Genomic DNA, 21,609 nt, shown 5'->3' with positions numbered 1-21,609 from the left:
TTGTGGCTTAATTGGCCACCCAACTCTCTTGAAATGCCACCTTGTAGAATGACTTAATAGTCATATGTTATGACTTTGTGGGCTGCCACGTTTGGGGTGGTCAATTCTTATCAAACAATGTATTAAATTAATTCCTTAATTAATTTGCTAATCCTCCATTAACTAATAATTAACCAATTATCCACATGATTAAGAATTATCTCAAATTACTTAAAATACTACTCTCTTTTAACACACTTTATACACCTTACTATCATGGCTATGGGGTACCTTGTATGGTACTAGTCCATAAATATCGAGTATTATAGCTCGGACCGCATTTTATCCCAAAATGTCAAACTTTGACGAAATTCATTTTATTCTAGTTGCTTACTCTCTCACCTTCACGAATTTACTTATCACTTGTTAGAAATAACATAATACTTATAACTCAAAAATAATCTCATTCCCGAGCTTATATCAATTTACTCATGGTGTACTTTCATTTACGAAGACATGAGGTGTAACATCATTCCCCCCTTTGGAACATTCGTCCTCAAATATTGACTGGTGCACTTATCATTTTCATAACCTATGTCTTCCGAATACTTTAATACTCTCCTTTCTATCTAGGCCACTGTTCTGTGAATAATCCAAAGGCCAGGGCATTCCCCCTTTTAGGCCTCTTTCTTACACCATGGCTTGTGGTCGGAATCCTTCCAACCCCATAACTGTTGCTACCTTCCATCATGCAGCCTGTACGACTCTGACCTTGTATGTACGCCTATGCAACTCTTCTCTACTTATTCCCCAGCCTTTAGCCAATCTCTAGGCGTCACTTTATAAGCACATACAGAGCTTGATAAGATGCCTCTGTGGGCATTTATAGGTATATTGAATATCTTCGCTCGATACTTTGCTGAACTCACGAATATTGCTATATCGTATCTCATAGACCCGGTTATCTATCCGTATGACTTTACTGCAACTAGGTAGGTCATACTATACCATAACTCTTACCTCGGTTCATCGTTACTGAGGCCTGCTACCAAATTCCAGGTTACTCTTTCACTGCTTATCATATATGTATAAGTCTAAGTTCTTTAATGCTTCCTCATTACTGTTCATCTTAGGAATGATGGCCTAATCTCATTTCATACTTTATAACTTTTATCCATCCATTGTTGATTCACCTCAATATTGATCTATAATATACCACTGATAACTTGATTTTTTATGTAACACCGCGGCTAGGGTTCACGCCACATCAAGGAATATTAGAAGTCATTTTCTTGATCCACCCAGAGGTGATACCATACTTCTATAACCGTTTTTTATAGCATCCCAATGTGATTCACCTTACGCGGGTATTTTAATCCTGTGTCGTCCGTGAAATCCCTTTTGTTGTTTTCTTCAAATTACTACTTAATCGAAGACTCAAACTGTTACAACCCATATTCACGAATGTTAGTTCATTCTGTAAGTTAGTCGGCATAAATCCAAGAAGTGTTTATCTTTGAGAGGATAAGAAGTTAATCCTATTGGTCTTAAATGATACAAGGGTGTATATGGGTGGTTAACAAATATTAGAAGTTAAACGAATCAAGGATGTTGTAACCCGTATTTTCAGGTAAACCTAGAGGTGCTTAATATACTCAAGAGGTCGTGTTTTAAGGTATTTGAATCATATAATATCCGTATCATAAGTCTTGAAGTAAAATGAGTTATGAAACACAAGTCGATAAAAGTTGTCGCAACTTAGGTTTATAATTTTACTTAAACTTTAGGTCAAATGTTACTAAGCTTTTCTCCCAATTTACTTGGAATTATGGAGTGATATACACACAAAACTAAAGATCTATGAGTCTAGTTTCCAATGCATTAAACTGTTTGTTGATACAATCTCGAAGTAGAGAGATATTGCATTTTGCGAGACTGCACCAAATAACTCTCTATGGGGCCCACATAGGCAGTTTAAGACATATGGATATATATAAAAGATGACTCAACCCATTTTAAGTCATTTTTTAGTATATTCAGACCTTAGAACCCTAAAAAATTTCTCTCAAGTTTCTCTCATGATCCAAGACCCAAACAAAGGGCAAACAACACAAATCAAGTGTCGGGAATCCCGTGGCGCTAGTAAGTTTCTTGTTCTTCTTGTTGTTGCTTATTTTTGTGTTGTTCCAGCTCATGTGGGAGATTGTTTTAAGGGGATTATGTTCTGTAATTACTCCCTTAAGTTTTTAATATCAACCCTAGGTTATTTCAAGTCTTCTAAAGTGATTCTAGTGTCGAAAAACCCTAATTGATTGCTAGTTTTGCTTCCTTGTTCATGTGACAGTATTGGAGGTATATTTCATGGGAAATTAAGGTCAAATTGGAGTTGTTCTTTCGTTTAGAGGTAAGGAACCTCTTACCCTACATGTATTTAAGATTATCCAAGTTGCGGCTAAGACATTGAAGCTAGAACTTGTGAAATATATATTGAAAGGCTTGGTAGTAATGTTGTTGGTTGGTGGATTGTTTTGGGAGACTCAATATGATTATTATTGATGTTGTTTGTGCTGTTTGGTGATTTTTTTGACTTATGAGAAGTCATATAAATAGGGGAGGTGCTGTCCGTTTTATCGTAAAATAGGTTGCAGTCGATACATAATAGTTACGACGCCTAAACGATAACGATAGTGTCATTTGTCTTATTGTAGACTAAGGAGCCGTGACATTTGAATAGCTTGAGGTTGGACAGTATATACAAGGTATGTGAGGCTATCCCTTTCCTTCTTTTGCACGACTCCGATTATATGTAATGAACAAGCTTCCAAAGATACTCTACTCTTAGAAGCTAGCGGTACTTGCAATGTTTCCCTTCTTATGGAGCGATTGATGTTGATGTTGCTCCTCTTATTCTTATGTTATCAATGTTGTTGGCACTTCCTGATTCTTATAAAATTCATGATAAAGAGTTAGTCCTAATAACATGTACAGAGGATACGGACCTTACGTCACTCCGAAAGGTTCATATATTATTCCAATGAGTCCAATATACATTATATATATGTATCTGTTTTACTCTACCGAGCGTCGATATAGACGGTCGAGTACTGAACCTATTGTGAAACCACTTATCAGTTGGGTTTTACCGAGCTCCACGTGGCCGGGTATGATTCTACCGAGCCTTTTGATGGTCGGGTATGTTTTTACCGAGCCTATTGTGGCCGGGTATGATATGTTGATGATGATGCCCACAAAGGCGTATGTTTTAAAAGTTTATGTATATATGTTTGTATCATGCATTTCATGTCAGTAGCCCTCAGAGGTACCTAGATGTTACAGGTTGTATATTCTCTATCCCTATTTACATTACAGTTCATACTTATGCTTTCCTGCCTTGCATACTCAATACTTTATTCATACTGGCATCGTTTTTATTTGTGGGAGCTGCATGTCGTGCTGCAGGTCCTGATAGATAGGTAGACACAGCTCCCCCACCACAGTAGGCTTCCCAGTTCAGCGGCTATTGGCGAGATCCCTTCTCCGGACATGCCATGGTCTTGGTATGCATTTTTGTTATATACATTATGGGTATGTCGAGGCCCTATTCCGACAATGTTGCAGCACTTATGTTCCTTTAGAGGCTCATAGATAGGTGTCGACTCATGTATAGTTTGGTATGCCTTGCCAGCTGATTTTTGTTGTATAGTCTTTCATGGAAGCGTGGTAGCTCGTACCTTATATATAGTTTCTTGACAGTCTTGTCATCCCATGTTATGTATCTCCATGCCAGTTTCTACCATTTATATTGATCTCGTCGGCTCTTAAAGATAATAAGGAAGGTTAGATAAAATGTACATTGGTGCTCGACAAGTAGGGCCTGGTGCTAGTCATGACCCTCCAATTTGGGTCATGACACAAACGTCATCCTTTACCCATCATAATTACACCCTTATTCTACTACTAGGGAAGCATTCCATCTTTGCTAAATGTTATTAGTCTTAAACTCCTTTGAGTTTATTTAGGTTATACTGAGCTTTCTATAACTTAGAGAAACCATAAGCTCTTCTTGTTTTAATGGGCTTAATCCTGAGGACTTATCCATTTTTGTTACCTTCTTACTCGCCTTTCCTTATCCTTACTCATGCCTTTTTAAAACCTTGTTGCTCTACCATACAATAGCTTGTGACCTATACATATCTATTTATATCACTCGCAACCTTTCAACTTACTTGCATCATAGATTTCCTTATGTCATTCTGGATCATCAAACGAGATATCACATCATATCTAACTCTTATTCACTCTCTTAATCAGGCTTCTCGATACCTAGATACCATAGGCTGGAAGACTTGCCACTGACGACGCCACTATCATTCCTGGATATTGAATACTCGCACTTCTAGCCTTTTATTCGAAGTAAGGACTATTCACAACCTTCTGCATTTGAGTATCTTGTACGTTGTCCACCTTTACCTTACTTATCTTAAAATCTCACGTCATATCTTCTATCTCTTTCATAACATCCCTTCCACATAGCTATAATTCACATCACAACTTGAAGTTCAATTATAATACTACAATCCGGTGAGAGCTTCATACTGACTTCTTATGAGGCTGTTACTTTTCTAACTAGCTTTATCGTAGAGCTATTATAGACTATGGTTGTTGTACTATCTCTTTTGGACCTCTAATATTAAGGGTGACCCTGCAATGTTCTCAATCATGATGTCCATAATTTCCCGGGTCCAATAATTAATCTCCTGATTTACTTGGGTGATGTAATTCTTTAGTTTCCTCTTTCCTCCAATCAACCTTTATGTAGGCTTAAACTATCTTCTGATCTATAGCTCATGGTGTTAGTTATTACTTTATCCCTTCAAATACGCTATGGAATATCTATGATTCAATCTTCTAACAATTCGATCCTTTGTCTATGACCTGTGCTCAAATCTTTCATTTAACTTATACCGGAGTCTTTTACAACTGTATGATTGTCAACATATATGCTGCATGGGTAATACTCTGAAATCTTAAGTGTGTTCATAGCTTAACTAGCTCTGGATCATTTATCAAATAATTCCTTTTGTTCCTTATCAACTTTCCTTACATGAGAGCAATTGCTTTTCCCGGTCGTTCTGCCATGTGCTGCATGAATACTTGGCTTATCTTAGTGCCCACACATGTCAAATTTTTTTGTTTATTTTTGCAACTCATATGATTTTGACCAATACTTTTGGTTTCACTTCCCGCTCATTAGCCATGATAGGTGCCAGACCACTTTCTTATGGAGTGCATACAATGTTGTAGTGGGACCGCTATTAGAAGATCATTTCTTCTTCTAGTTACTATGTTTAGGTTGAAGCTTTCTTTCTTATTTCCTCAGCTAGTCTTGCATTGTTGTACTTAGGGAGGACCTTCTAGCTCTTGTAAAGTTACAAGCTTGTTATATCGCTTACCTGGGAGAATTTTTGATGTTCGTACATACCTATAATTATCCATAGTTACTTACCTCCACACTCATGTGCTAATACGATTGCTTCTGAAATGAAGTTTTGACTGTCTTCCCAGTGGGATTCTCTTTTATTTCCATAACACTCATACGGTATCTTTAACTACCCCAACTCCTATCTGAATATTTCTCAAGGTCATGATGTCATATCTGTGAGACTGAATTCCCCATGCTGGGGTTTATTCTGTTTATCTTGCACGATTTATTGATTTGTCTGTATCCTTTTGTCTAGCCATAACTAGGCCCTTCCTGAATCAAATACTAACTACTCGTTGGCCCATTCTCATAACAATATTTTGCGTAATCTTTCTTGGGTCATTTCCTTTGTATTAACTTACATCACGCACTGGCTCCTTATCTATCAATAACATCTCAGGTAGGAGCCTTTACTTCCTCTCCTTGACTTTGTGTTTGCATAATGTTTTGGAATTGCAGCATACCTGTAGGATTTGGATAAGTGCAATCTTATCCCTTTATCAACCTTATCGCATTATTCCTTTATTATTCCATAGTTACTACAGCCACTTAATTTTGACTTAATGCCACATCACTCCATATTCCCCCCTTTAGGGAAGTACTAAGAGCTGGAGCTACGACGTTCTACCTATAGATGTTTTACCTCTTCCTCTTTGGCGTCTTTTTACATCATCGATTACCCTTACTCGCCTTGTGGTAATACTTTCGTACCAAGGATAACAAAATTCCTTACTCGCGAGGATGACACTTAGTATAACTGGAAATACAGTCCTTTAGGCTTAACCATTGCTTGCTTTGGGGAAGCGTCTTCCTGAATGACCTTTGAAGATTATCCTTCTATCGTCCATTCTATTATTTCCGGAACGCAATAACTGAAATTCTCATAATGCCGACCATTATCATATCACTTAATCCCTAATTCATGTTTAGTTTACCTTGTTTACCAGCACATGTTGATTTGTATTACTTTGGGGGTCTAACTTTTCCTATTATGGTCTATACTCTTTTATTGTCTCAAGGCCTATTACCTCTCGTCCTTTCCTTCCCTTGACTATAGATGCTGTAATATTGTCCCCTTTTAATCTATCGTTGTCATCCATGTATCACATCTTACTCATAATGCTTTGTTAACTCTCTTCTTATTTCCCGCTAACATTTATGTCTATCACTTTATTTTGAAAACTCGTACAAGATATTCTTTTGCTTTTAGCACCCCTTTGCTCCATCCAGTGTATCTTCGGGTTGCTTAACGTTCTCGCTCTACTAGGGACGGGAGCCACATCAAGGTAATATTTATCCTTTCAAGGTTTGCAGTTCCTATCTTTGTAGTACTCATATCTAGCTGTACTATTTTAGAGTGCACCATCTGGGTGTCTTACAAGGAGATCTATTAGCATATTTGCAATATCCTTCAGAAATGTCAACTAATGCAAACAATTCATCCACCATTTTGGGTCACACTAACCCCAACCATATCGTGAAATTATGTCCTTCACTTAAACCATATTTGTTATCTCCCATAGTGCATAACTTAGATCAGTGTGGCCAATTGTACATATCTCTATTACTGTTGAAGTTAACTCAAAATGCTTATATCTCTCTTCTTGAATGGTAAATAATGATAATCTTCATCAGCTGGGTACCTCGTACCCTTTTTCACCTTGCTTCCTTTACTTGTTGAAACTTGTATTTATCTTTTGAATCTCTCATTGTCTTTCACCATAAAGGTAGATAGATATTCTTGCCTTAAGGCTCCTTTTCCAGAAACTCACCGAGTTCTTTTAACTCAACTCCTCCACAACCGCATCCAATCCCTTACCAACTATCTTTCTAAATGTGGGCATCATCGTATTATGAATAAGATAGAGTTTAGGAAATTGAGTTCTTACAACATAGCTCAACCACACAATCTAGAGTAAGAAGAAAGAGTGACGGTCCTAAATGCCCTGTAGCCTCCTGTTATAAGTGTGGTGCACAACACACCCATAAACAAGACATGGCTTGTAGACTCCCTAGGACAGAACTGCTCTAATACCACTTTTTTCATGACCCAAACCTATGAGCCGCAACGGGCACCCGGTACCTGACTCAACCGAGTACCAACATATCATATCTTTCTTATTACATCATCATTATAGGTAAGTGGTCCAGAGGGTGTCATGCGACAACTAGAGTAAACATGAGGGAGTACCTGACATAGGACAACCCAACCTGATATAGAAACTCATACCTATGACATACGGGCCTATAAGGCCAATGTGATCCATTATATACTTAAGATATAGGCCGACAAGGACATACAAGTATCTGTATACATGACATTTGTCTACAAGCCTCTAAGAATACATAATATCATAAATGTCGGGACATGTCCCTACCATACCAAACAATACACATCTAAATCATACTGACCAAAACAAGCAACTCCGGAGCAAATGGAGTGCACCAAAATCTTTCTTTGAGCTGATAGCCTACTTGGAGGACTCTCGTCCTATCTATCGGGACCTGTGGGCATGAAACGCAACATCCCAAGGAAAAAGGGACGTTAGTATGAATAATGTACCGAGTATGTAAGGCACATAAATAAGTACATAAAAGACATGGATGAACTATAGAGTAAATGACTCAACCTGTAGGTCTGGATAACTCTACAAATCATCAAATAACTATAGTGTCATGCATATGGATGTGAATGTCATGTCATGCATAGGAACATGTGTTCATAACATCATCAAGCCTCCGAGGGCATCCCATCATATCATCTCGGCCTCTGTGGGCAAAATCATCAATGTATACCAGTTGATCAGGTGGTGGTGCGTATATAATGCCGTAACCTTTTCCTATATCCCATATACATATATTTACATATATACGCGTATATATATATATATATATAATAAGATGATAGAATAATAAGACTTATGGGAAATCAAGAATATAAACATCTCTAGTATTTCTACGAATATAGTCATTTATGGAATTTGTGCATTTGCTCGTTTCGTTTGTGTCATATTGATCATTACAAAAGAAAGAAAGGATAGCCTTAACATACCTGAACCAATTCTCTTGGCAATCCCTTGAACACCATTGATTGCAACAACACATAATGGCGGATCAATGTTGGGAAGAATATGTATGATATTCTTTGAGAAAGATTGTACCGTACTCTCTTCGAATCGTAAAACCCTGTTGCTATAACATCACGTAGGCTCATATGATCTTTTGTATCAAAGTCACGTTGATAGAATTTTGAATGATTTTCCATCTTCATTTTAGAGATTCAAAGAATAAATTTGAAAGGTTTTCCTAACCTTTGGGGGTGGGCCCTACTTTGTGGCTTAGTTGGCCACCCAACTCTCTTAAAATGCCACCTTGTAGAATGACTTAATAGTCATATGTTTGTGGGCTACCACGTTTTGGGTGGTCAATTCTTATCCAACAATGTATTAATTAATTTCTTAATTAATTTGCTAATCCCCCATTAACCAATAACTAACCAATTATCTACATAATTAAGAATTATCTCAATTTACTTAAAATACTACTAACTTTTAATACACTTTATACACCTTACTATCATGGGTATGTGGTACATTGTATGGTACTAGTCCATAAATATCAGGTATTATAGCTCGGACCACATTTTATCCCAAAATGTCAAATTTTGACGAAATTCATTTTCTTCGATTTGCTTACCCTCTCACCTTCACGAATTTACTTATCACTTGTTTGAAATAACATAATACTTATAACCTCAAAAATAATCTCATTCCCGAGCTTATATCAATTTACTGATGGTGTACTTTCATGTACAAAAATATGGGGTGTAACAGTACTGGCCCAAGCGAACCACTCTATAACTCTTATTTTCTTTGTAACTATCATGGGCCAACATGGCCGCAACTCGTAACGTATAATTATAAGTGGGCAAGCATTGTATCAATGAACTGCCATTCTTAAAACATTAATACATATCGACAGTCAAGGCCTTTGATATACTGTACAAAATTAACCTCTGTCTACAAAGCCTCTAAGACTATCTGACATTGGACGAGACAGGGTACCGACCTACCTATAAGTCTGTAGCAAAACTCTGACACGATTACTTATAGACTCGGCTGCACTCCGAATGAGGTGGAGTCTTACTGATCCTTCACTGAATGATGACCTCATCTACTATGAGGTCTTGTCAAACTAATTATCTATACCTGTAGGCATGGATGTAGCGTCCCCAACAAAAGGACGTCAGTACGAATAATGTACTAAGTATGTAAGGCAGAACTGAAACATGACAATAAGTTAACATTAATTAAAGATATTTAAGAATCAACCTGAATCTCTAAAGTGCCACCATATATGCATACTTATTATACTTATATATATAATGCTTCTCTTTGAGACTATTTCTATTATCCATATCGTATGATGCATGACTGCCCAACTGATCAGCGTAACTGCTCGACCGGCCTACCGCGGTGGTAAATGCATGACTACCCGACCAACCGTAGCTCAGTGGTAAATGTGTAACTGCCCAACCGTCTATCGTGTGGTGGTAAATGCATGAATGCCCGGCTGGCCGTAGCTTGGTGGAAAATGTGTAACCGCCCAACCGACCATAGCTCGGTGGTAAATGCATGAATGCCCGACCAGCCGTAACACGGTGGTAAATGAATATGCATGACTGCCCAACCAGCTCTAGCACGATGGTAAATGCATGTCTCACTATATTATGAACATTAACATCTTTATCATATACCTCAATAGAGATTTAGGAACATACATGCTTGAATATCATTTTACAGGAATGAATAACATAGACATCCTTAACTGCTAAGAGCAAAACCACTTTGGAATAACATTATGTTAAGGTATCATTACGCGGATAATGCCAAAAGAAATAAGGGATAGCCTTAATATACCTGAGCCGGTTCTTTGGACAATTCCTCTAACACATGACAATTTCGACAAAACACGTGACGACAAGATCAGAGTAGGGAAAAATCCGTATGATATTCTTGAGAAAGATTGCCCCGTACTCCCTTAAAATTGTAAAATCTCACATTGCTAAGATACTAAGAGTTCTCATTTGAATTGTGTTTCAAGAGGATCACGTTATTGCCACATGAATTCTCATATGAATTGGCTTAAAGCCTTCGTTTCCTCATATTGTAGATGTTTACCTTGAAAATGATAATAACAATTAGAATTGATTATGTGGTTCTAAGAATACGTGATTTATTTTTACGCTAGTTGTTAGGCAATAGATTCTAAGTGAAAGATTAGAAGATAATGTAAGGGCTTGTAGATAGTGTAAAAATCAAACCGAATGTCTGGAAATCGGGGCCTCGAGCTTATGTATACGAGGTCTCGAGGTCGAGTCGGATGGCCGGCTAAGGGCAGTCGATAGAGGATTAACAATTATGATAAATCTGATAGTGGTTCTTTATGACTAATAATGAGCAATAAATGAAGAACAATTAATGAAATGTAATGAATACAAGTAAGACAATAAATTTAGGCAATAGGATCAAATAGAGAGTATATTTGAGTTATAGAGTAGAAATTGTTCTTGTATTGAATGTAGTATGTTGTATCTTGTGTGTTGTGTCTTACAAAATGACAAGGATCCCCTTTATATATTAGGGGGAATCCCATCATAGTACAAATACATTTATTACAAAGATATGGGGTTGGTATAACCATTTAATGCCATGATATGGGTTTGAACTAGCCTAATAGACTTTGTTATCTATAGTGTGCCTTGGGAATTTCACATCGGTCCACCATAGCCGCTGGTTTGCACTGCCCTGAGGTCGATCATTGAGAACCCTCGGGGTCGAGACCCCAAGCTAAGCTTCGAGCCTTTTGGGGGCGGTCTCTACGAGGTTCCTTAATGATCATAAAATTAGACCATTGATTTTTACTGTACACAGATAGTCCCCACAATTCTTAGATTAAGATGATCAGAAATGATTTTGACACCGATCTCATCGAGCCTTTTGTGATGATGTCATGCTTATGACGTCAACTTTTACAATAACCAAGACGTCCCATCGATACATCTTTCCTAGGAACATTTAATGTAGCACCGATTTACTTTCTCAAGGCAATAATATCGTTGCTGATCCGTTTCCCAAAAGGCATTGATTGCGACTGTCGATACATTTTCCAAAGACATTGATTGCGCCGTCGGTTACGATACCACCTTTTATATAAATGGAAGCTTTCTTTAACCAAAACTTCATTCAATCATTCTTCAACAAGCTTTACTCCTTTCTTCTCTTCGTCCTCACCCAACACTATTTCCCATGTTTGAAGCCCGTGGCTATAAGATCACACGACAGCGTTCTCATTAGTTATGCCATGGCTTTTTTCTAGAGCTTTCCCCTACTGAGTGAGATTTCACTGGTTTGTTGTTATTGTTGTTGTTGGCTCGAAATAATGAGAGAGAAATCTCAAATTATCTTCGCATTAAAGGGCATGAGGACTATGAACTTCTGCTCATCTCTCTTAAGTACCCGGTGCAACGCTTCACTCCTTTTGCTTTTCGTGGAGTGGGGTGGTGCCATCTACTAACTGTTGCATCCCGCACCAGTGCGACGTCTCAAGAAGTGGCTTCACAATAGTAGTGTTGACGAGACCCATACTTGCCAAATTTTTCACCTAGCCACTTCTTCATCTTTTTCTGCTTCTTCATCCTTTTTATGCTTCTTCGTCCTTTTTCCACCTCGGAATGGGTTCTTGAAAAGATCGTTTGGAAGGTCGTGATGGGCTCGAGGGAATGTATCTAGTAGAAATGGCTCCCAAGATGCATCCTAGAGAGTAGATTAGAATTTTAGCCGTAATTTTTTGTTTCTTTGTAAGGACCCTTTATGGGCTTTTGTAATCATTGTTTACTAATAAAAAGTATTTCTTCAATTTGTCCCTGATTTATGCCGAGTTTCCTTTTATTTGTGTTTGCGAAGAATCAAAGCAAATGCAAATTGGCACGGGCTCAGGTAGCTCGAGGGCCAGAGAATAGGGTAAATGACCCGCATTCACAATAGTAGAAATCCTCGAGGTAGGGTACCACCTCGAGGTCAGGCCCGTATGAGTAGATTTTTAGAACTTATCTTTTTTTTGACAGAGGTCCTCGAGATCGGGCACCATCTCAAGTCCCATAGTGACATTAATTGCTCCTTAGAACCTTCAGTCATGAAAGCAGAAATCCTCGAGATCGGGTACCATCTCGAGGCTAGGTTGATGCGGGGGTCTCCGAGGAGATCCCGCCAGTACATCTTCCCAAAGTGATAATGGCTTAGTCAATATTTTTAATGAGCCTTTGAGGCAGGCGGACAATCACCGCTTGCTTTATATATAGGTTTGTCTTCCCTCCTTTAGGGATTCCACTATTCTGAGTAGCTATCCTCCTTCAAAGAGTTCTTTTTTTTGCGCTAGGTCATTCACCATTTTAACTTTGAAGCCCTCGCTCAAATTCCTGCTCCAATTCTCTGATTTTACCATAGTTATGGTTGCTACGCTAGGATTCGTTTGGCAAGAAGAAGGAAGTTCCACCTCTGGTTCCCACTTGGTTGGTGGTGCGCTGCCGGTGTCAGGCGAGCCAACCTCGGGACATTTTGTTTCGAGGGGGGACTTTTCTTCAGCAAAACCTCCCAATCTTCAGGGTCATTGGGAGTATACCTCGAAGTTTATTTCTTTAGTAGGAGAGGGGCACCTCGAGGCAGTGAGGAAAAGGTAGTAATGCAGGTACCTTCCCCGGAAGAGAGTATCATGGATCATGTCGAGGGGTTTTTGAACGTATACACGTAACCTTTTACGCTGGGTCCCCTTGATAGGGTTGTGCTCGACTTCTATCGAAAGTATAGGTCTACCTTGTCACAGGTTCATCCATCATTTTTGGAGGATAATATTGATGATGAGATTCTTTGTGGAGGAACCAGGACTTGAGTTCACCCTTAGTCATCTCATCAGGCTGTACCGACCTTTTTACAACCAAGGCCTGCTAACCCTACGATGCCGATCCACCAGGCCCTTTATTGTTGATGATGAAAAAGATGGGGATCGGGGATGGATGAGCCGATTCGTCTGAGTATGGACTATTGACATTATCCCCGCGGAGTTTCTGCCATTTCCCAAGGAATGGAATTTTACACATAAGTGGTACACTTATGCCTTCTGTTTTGCTTATGGCGGAGGGGGGCCCTGTAAATGTGCCTTTCTTTCCCTTCCTTCAGCAATTCCATGGATTCCATACGAGATCCCCGACCTGACAGATTGGGCTTGGAAGTTGGCGACCCACTCGACTAACGATGAACGTAAGTGGCGAAACTTGTCCAAGGGTAGATGGGAGGCAAAACACCCTGGTACGGGCAATGTGATTTGCTCCCTTTTTGAAAGGCACTTTCTTTTTATGCGTACTAACTCCATCATCGTAGGCATTGGGGAGTTCTTTGAGGCGAGATCGTGCCCTCTAGGAGAGGGAGAAGGATCGTCAGCTTTAGGGCCGAGGGATAATAATAATAATAATAAGCAAAAAGGGTTTTAGTAGGGCGACAGTGCTTATAGCAAGACGAGTCTAGCCTGGAGGCTCCAAGAGGATGTATCAGCTGAGCCAGCAACGCCCGAGATCTCTGGTTTTAGAAAAACGGTCCCTCCTCCATTGCCATCTTCTTTTCTCGTCGAAGGTACCTCGAGGAACGAGGGTTCTCTGCTACCGACTTCTTCTCCTGTCGAAGGTACTTCGAGGGATGTTCGAAGCCAGGGGCCGCATATATCAAGCGACCTTATCCCAATTGGGAGCAGTTCTACTGGAGTTGATGGAGCCAGACTAGTAGATGTGTGCTCGACTTTTGAGGAAGCTCAATGGCTCTACTCTATGGTGAATTTTGGCTGATCGTATTGGTTTTATAGTTTTCACAATTTTTAATCCCGTATCGAGTTTCTCCTTCATAGGATTTTCACAAGCTCAAGTCTGAGTTGCTTAGTCGTGAGGCCGGGATGCGAAAAGGTTTGGATGGGGAGAAATCCCTCAGGCTTCTTTGCAATGAAAGGGAAGACGAGTTGGCACACTTGCGGTATGAGGCGAGTCAAAGTCTGAACTACGAAAGCTACCTCGAGGAGCAGGTAATTTTTTCTCTGAGGGAGTGTGTATTTCTTCTTTTATCTTCTGAGGCTAATGTTTTGTTTACTTCTGTTGCAGAAAAAGACAGAGGACCTGGAACACCTTTGGAGAAAAGTTGGTCAATCCAAGTGTGAGTGCAATGAGCTAAAAGCTCAGGTGGATGCACAGGTTACAACTAAGAAGGATGCTTTGGCTAAGGCCGCCGCCCTTGAAGTACAACTTCGCAACGCTTGTGAGAACAACTCGGTCCGAATGGACATGATTACAAGGCTCGAGTCTGAGCTTCTGAAGATGAAGGCCGAAGTTCTGGAAGCCCGGGCTGAAACCAAAGCGATTCGAACTAAGGTTGATAAGAAAGTGGTCGTCTATTTGAAGGACGTTGCCGACACTCAAGCTGAGCTAAGAGGGGCTCTTGACCGTGAGAGCAGAAGCAAGCAGTATGCTCAGTGCAAATCTCGAAGAGAAGCTCTCAAGGAGATTCACGCTAGGGGATTTGATATTTCGGAAGAGATAAAGCAAGCAAAGGCAGATGAATATGATTCCAAGTTCCTTCTACCCGATATTGAAGACAACGTGGAGGAGGCTGGTGGGCCACAGTCCCCGAAGGGAATGTAGACTTAGTTTTTTTTTTCAATCTTGTGTATGGTGTTCCTAGAAGGCTTTGTAAGTGAACCCTTATGTAATTATAAAAGGAAATTCTTCTTTGCATGTGTACGTCTTTCTTTGCTTTGAATTTTGATGCTTTGTCAATGATTGGCCGGATAAGTTTGGCCTTGGGGTAAAAAACCCTTAGGCTTTTAATATGGCCTCGAGACTCGTCGGGCTGGCCCATAGGCTTTTACGCGTTTTCCATTATGCATTTTTTACTGTGTTTGGGTTTGGTCTTCGAGTCGGGTTTCAACTTTAGTTTATTGATCTTCAAGTTTTTGAATTTTAAGCTGACCCTTAGGCTCTTACGTACTGGGTCGTTACGACCGTTTAGTATAATCTGACGTTTTAAGCTCTTATGCTTCTTAGGCATATTCAATTAACTATTTCGAGTTCAGTCTCCAGAATCGGGTTTCGACTCAAGCTCATTCACCCTTAAGTTTTTTAATTTTAATCTAGCCCTTAGGCTCTTACGCGTTAGGTCGGTGTGACCTCTAATATGAGCTGGCGGTAGTGGCTCCAACGCATTGGGTCGGTACGACCCTTTATATGGGCTGGCGGCAGTAGCTCTTACGTATTGGGTTGGTACGACCCTTTATATGGGCTAGCGACAGTGGCTCTTATGCATTAGGTCGGTACGACCCTTTATATGGGTTGGTGACAGTGGCTCTAACGCATTGGGTCGGTATGACTCTAATATAGGCTTTATTTTTCCCTCGTTAAAGACTTTTTAAAATTGTGTTTGCCTGACTCTTTGACGGTTTGATAAAAACCTCGATTGTGAGTCATTATGTGGCGATAAACGAGCACTTCGGGAGGTTTTGCTTGGTAGCTGAGTGTAGCCTATAGTTTGGAGCTGAAATGGTTGAAGCTTTTTTGCCAATGTCGAGGGTAGCCTGTTTAACCAGTTCTTTTCGAAGTACTTTCAAAGTAATTGAAGGCCTGTGATTTTATAGCGACGGTTGGGCGTCCGCGAGTCACGCTAGTTTTTCCAGAGACTTATGACCGTAGTCATTTATGTTTGGCCGTAGCCTTTTAGTTCCCGAATGAAGTAGTTTTGGCATCGATATCGAGGGTATGCCTTTTTAGGGGTTTACAAGTTCGAATATATAGCCTTAACTTTAAGGTCAGGATAATGCCTTTTTGTAAGGTCTTATAATTTTTACATGCCTTACTTGATGTCTTACAGTTTTGGTTACTTGGCACAAGTATGGTTCATGCCTTTCTTGAGGTCTTATAGTTTTTGGTGTTGCCTTATAAAGGTCTTACGAGGTAGAGGTTGCCCATATAGGGTCTTATGGCCTCGGGTTTTGATAAGTTGATGGTATGGCAATTGGCGGCAGTCCCCGAGACATTGAAAGTTTTCTTAGTTCTAGAGCCATTTTTGTAGACTTGACATTTCCTCATTGAGGGCTTACGAGTTTGAAGCTTCCGACCTGGGGGTCATACGGTTTCGAGTTTTTGACGCCAGTCCCCAAGTGTTCGAGACATTTTTGGCTTCTGGAGCCATTTTTGTAACCTTGATGTTGCCTTATTGAGGGCTTACAAGTTCGAAGCTTTTGACCTGGAGGTCATACGACTTCGAGTTTTTGACATCAGTCCCCGAGTGTTCGGGACGTTTTTGGCTCTGAAGCTGTTTTTGTAAAAAATACCAAACTTCTTTAAAATGTGAAATGCTTTGATGGAGGGGAAAGTATTCTTCAATTACTTGGTACAAGTATACACATTTTTGCTGTCAAGGGCTCGATTATTCTATACGGACACGGTTCATTTGACCGTTTGGCCCGGTACATCGCTTTCCTATCGAGACCCCATTTAGCACATCTTGGCTTCTCTGAGGAGGTGACATTCCAGGGGGATGCCCCCAAGTATTCGAGGTTGATTAAAGAGAAGCCTTGAATACTTGTTGAGTCTTCCTTAGGTAGCATTTGGATGTTGCCTCGTTAAAAACCTTGCCGGTAAAACCCTTCTTAGGATAAAAACCCTATCGAAGGAAAAGAGTTCAACATATGCTTTTGGAACTTTAGGCCTTCAAGTTGGAAAGCGCTTCGTCTCTTTCGATCGGATACCTGCACACAAGTTAGTATAAAATGTAACAAAAAGGGAGATGATTATACCTTAGTGTCGATGGTGCCTTGGGCCTCGATATGCTTTGATGATTCGTTATGGGGACGCGGTATGGTCCTTTAGTTGTTTCGTCGGGTGTTGCCGAGAATATAGCTTGTTATTGCTACTTTACTGCTTGGTTATCCTTTGGCTCCTTTGATGGTGGAGGTATTGCCGCCGGTGTCACATCGCGCACCGCAAACATCTCTTTTGCTGCATGTTGTTCCCCATAGATAGTTTTTATCCCATCCTTTCATCATTTGATGGAGGGTGTATGGTACTGCTCTCATGCAGTGTATCCACAGCCGCCTTCCAATCAATGCATTGCACCTCATGTCTCCTTCGATGACATGAAACTTGACATTTTGGGTTGTACCGGCCACGTTGACTAGAAGGGTAATTTCTCCTTTCGTTATTTCACTTGCCATATTGAATCCGCTGAGGACTCGAGAGGCGGGCTCAATCTAGTCGAGCAGTCCGAGCTGCTCCACCACCCTTGACTTGATAATGTTGGCTGAGCTACCTGGATCACAAGCACACGTTTAATTTAAAATGTATTTACAAGAAAAGAAATTACCAATGCATCATTGTGAGGGTGAGATAGAGCCTCGATGCCTTCGTTGCTGAATATGAGGGCGTCCTCGGGTGTGTAAGGTGATGGATATTTTTGTTCTCCTGACCATGGGTTCTTGTGGAGCATCGATGCCTCCTAAGATCACATGAATGACATGTTGTGGCTCATCTGTTTCATTCTTCTTGGTCGCTTCTCTTTCCTAAAACTGATTTTTGGCTCGGTCGCTAAGGAATTATCAGAGGTGACCTTTGCTGAGTAGTCGGGCTATTTCTTGTTGGAGTTGTCGGCAATCCTCGGTCCTGTGACTGTGTGTGCCGTGAAATTCACACACTAAGTTATGGTTCATTTCTGAAGGATCTGATTGTACAGGCTTGGCCACCTGGTGTCTCTGATTTTACTGATGGGAATACGATGTCTGAAAAGTCAACATTAAAGTTGTATTCTGACAAGCGGGGTGCCTCCGTCGGCCCTATATGCCTATCGAATCCAGCTATGCTAACGAGTCCCCGAGGATTCTGGCTTTGATCCATCCTTCGGTCATTGCGGGGCACATTGTGCCTAAGGGCGTTTCTTCTATCTTCAGTATATGGTTGGTATCTTTCTTTGTTTGGCTTTAGCTCCTTTGCCGGAAGCCTGCTAGGATATACCGAGCCTGAGGGGACTCCTAATTAGTCATCTTCAACCCTGATCTTTGATTGGTATCGGTTTTGGACATCTGACCAAGTCACGGTGGGATATTCGACTAAGTTTTGCTTCAGCTCCTTCGAAGCTATCGAGCTTCGCTCGTTCAAACCTTGAGTGAAGACCTACACTACCCAATTGTCGAATACTGGTGGTAGTTCCATTCATTCCATTTGAAAGCGAGATACAAACTCTTGCAACATCTCGTTCTCCCTTTACTTGATTTTGAAGACGTCAGATTTCCTTGTAGCTACCTTGATGGCACCAGTATGTGCCTTTATGAAGGAATCTACCAACATGGCAAACGAATCTATCGAGTTTGGGGCTAGGTTGTGATACCACCTAATTGCCCCTTTTGCAAGTGTTTCTCCAAACTTTTTTAGTAGGACATATTCAATCTCGTCGTCCTTCCGGTCATTTCCCTTTACAACACAAGTGTAAGCTGTGACGTGCTCGTTGGGGTATGAGGTCCAATTGTATTTCAAGAGATCAGGCATTCTGAATGTCTTCGAGATGGACTTCGGAGCCGCACTTGACGGGAACGTCTTTTGTACGAATTTCGTTGAATCAACACCCTTCAGGATTGGGGGTGCGCCCATGATCTAGTCGACCCTTGAATTGTAGGTTTCTACCTTTTTGTCGTTAGCTTCTATCATCTTTTCGTAGGATTCAATCCTTTTTGTGAGGTCCTCGAGCATCTTCATAATAGCGTGATCGACTGCTGACCCGTTGTTACTTGACCTTTCCAGTGCGTGTTCGGTCTGAGGGGCCATTCCTAGGGCTGCTGTACGTGGGGGTTTTTTGGTGGCTTTGCAGTTGAGTGATTGCCAGCTGTTGTGCCTGCAACATCTCAAAAATAACGTTAAGGCTAACCTCATGTTACTCCCGAACTGGGGTTTTCTGAACTTCTTGTTGATCTTCTTGGTGAATTCTCTTGTTAGTGTGGGAGCTTATATCGACATGTTGGGCATCGCGCGAGGCCACATCTGCGGGGATTGGCTCTGGTGCATCCTCAGGGATTCATGGTGGTGTGCCAATACCTGGAACAGCTACACCGTTTTCTTCATGGTCCTCAAGACTGTTGTTTTCGTGTGCATTTACTGAGTTAGACATTATGACCTGAAATCAAAGATTCTTGGACAAGAAAAAGCATGAAAGATAACTTGCATTATCTGTTAAACCAACAAGAAAACAATCACTATTATTTTTAGCTCCACGATGGGTGCCAAACTGTTTACCTTGAAAATGGTAATAACAATTAGATTTGATTATGTGGTTCTAAGAATACATGATCTGCTTTTATGCTAGTTCTTAGGCAATAGATGCTAAGTGAAAGATTAGAAGATAAGATAAGGGCTTGTAGATAGTGTAAAAATCAAACCGAATGGCTAGAAATAGGGGCCTCGAGCTTGCGTATACGGGGCCTCGAGGTCGAGTCGGATGCCCGACTAAGGGCAGTCGATTGAGGATTAACAATTATGATTAATCTGATGGCGACTCTTGATGACCAATAATGAGCTATAAATGATGAACAATTAATGAAATATAATGAATACAAGTAAGACAATAAATGTAAGAAATAGGATCAAATAGAGAGTATGTTTGAGTTAGAGAGCAGAGAATGTTCTTGTATTGAATGTAGTTTGTTGTATCTTGTGTGTTGTGTCTTACAAAATGACAAGGATCCCCTTTATATATGAGGGAAAATTCCATCATAGTACAAATGCATTTATTACAAAGATATGGGGCTGGTACAACCATTTAATGCCATGATACAGGTTTGGACTAGCCTAATAGACTTTGTTAGCTCTAGTCACGTGCCTTGGGAACCTCACATTAATCCACCGTAGCCGTTGATTTGCACCGCCTCGAGGTCGATCATTGAGAACCCTCGGGATTGAAACCCCGAGCTGAGCTTCGAGCCTTCTAGAGGCAGTCTCTACGAGGTGCCTTAATGATCATAAAATCGGACCACTGATTTTTACCGTATACAGTAGAAATATCCATCTCCTTAAGTGATTTAGAGACATTTTTGTTATAGTGGTGGACCCACTTTGCAAGGTGACTAAGCCACTAACTCAACATTTTTGCCACCTTGAAATATGGCTTAAGAGTCATTAATTTGGAATGGTGGGCTGCCATGTTGGGGCCTTTTATTTTTAGGCCTTATACAAAATCTTAATTTATTATTCACTAATTCCTTAATTATATTATCCAATAATCAACCAATTACCCACATAATTAAGAATTATCTCAAATTACTTAAAATACTACTCACTTTTAACACACTTTATACATCTTACTATCATGGTCATATGTTACCATATAAAATCAACACATATACTATTATTTCATTAAAACATCCATGTAAAAGTACATATATTTTCTCAATTTCTAATTTTCTTAATCTCATATAAAGAGTACAAATATTCGCACGTTTAATTCTTTAAATGGTAAAAAGATAACCTTCATTTCTTTTGAGAAAATAATTTCTATCTTTAAAATAAGGAAAATCTCATAAACTTTCTCATATCATGTGTATAAGTTAAAGCATATTTGAAAGTAGTAATATTAATAATTATATAAAATCATATTTTTAAAACTTTTTACAAAAGTGTTCCACTCAAAATACTATATCAAATGTATATAACGGTATCAAGGTTGTTAAACTTACGGGGTCTTATAATAACATAGTCACTAATCCTCTATAACCTCATGAATGGTCTTAATCCCTTCAAGCTCATATGGACTACTACGATTCATCCTAATATTAAAGTACGTGATGTAACAATATCGAGTAGCTCATCGAAGCAACAGAACAAATCATGTAAAGTGTATGAAATACATAAGGAAAAGAACAACATCACACGAAAATCACCAACACAATGTCCCCAAGCCATCACACATCATCCCTGACATTGCCACCATTATCTCTCCGATAGCCACCCGTATCACTCCGCCATAACAATATCATTAGCCACCCTTATCTCTCCTATAGCTACCCCCTTATCACTCCAT

Source organism: Nicotiana tabacum, chromosome 6 (assembly GCF_000715075.1).
Source record: "Nicotiana tabacum cultivar K326 chromosome 6, ASM71507v2, whole genome shotgun sequence".
NCBI lineage: Eukaryota > Viridiplantae > Streptophyta > Magnoliopsida > Solanales > Solanaceae > Nicotiana > Nicotiana tabacum.
This window is presented reverse-complemented; position numbering follows the sequence as displayed.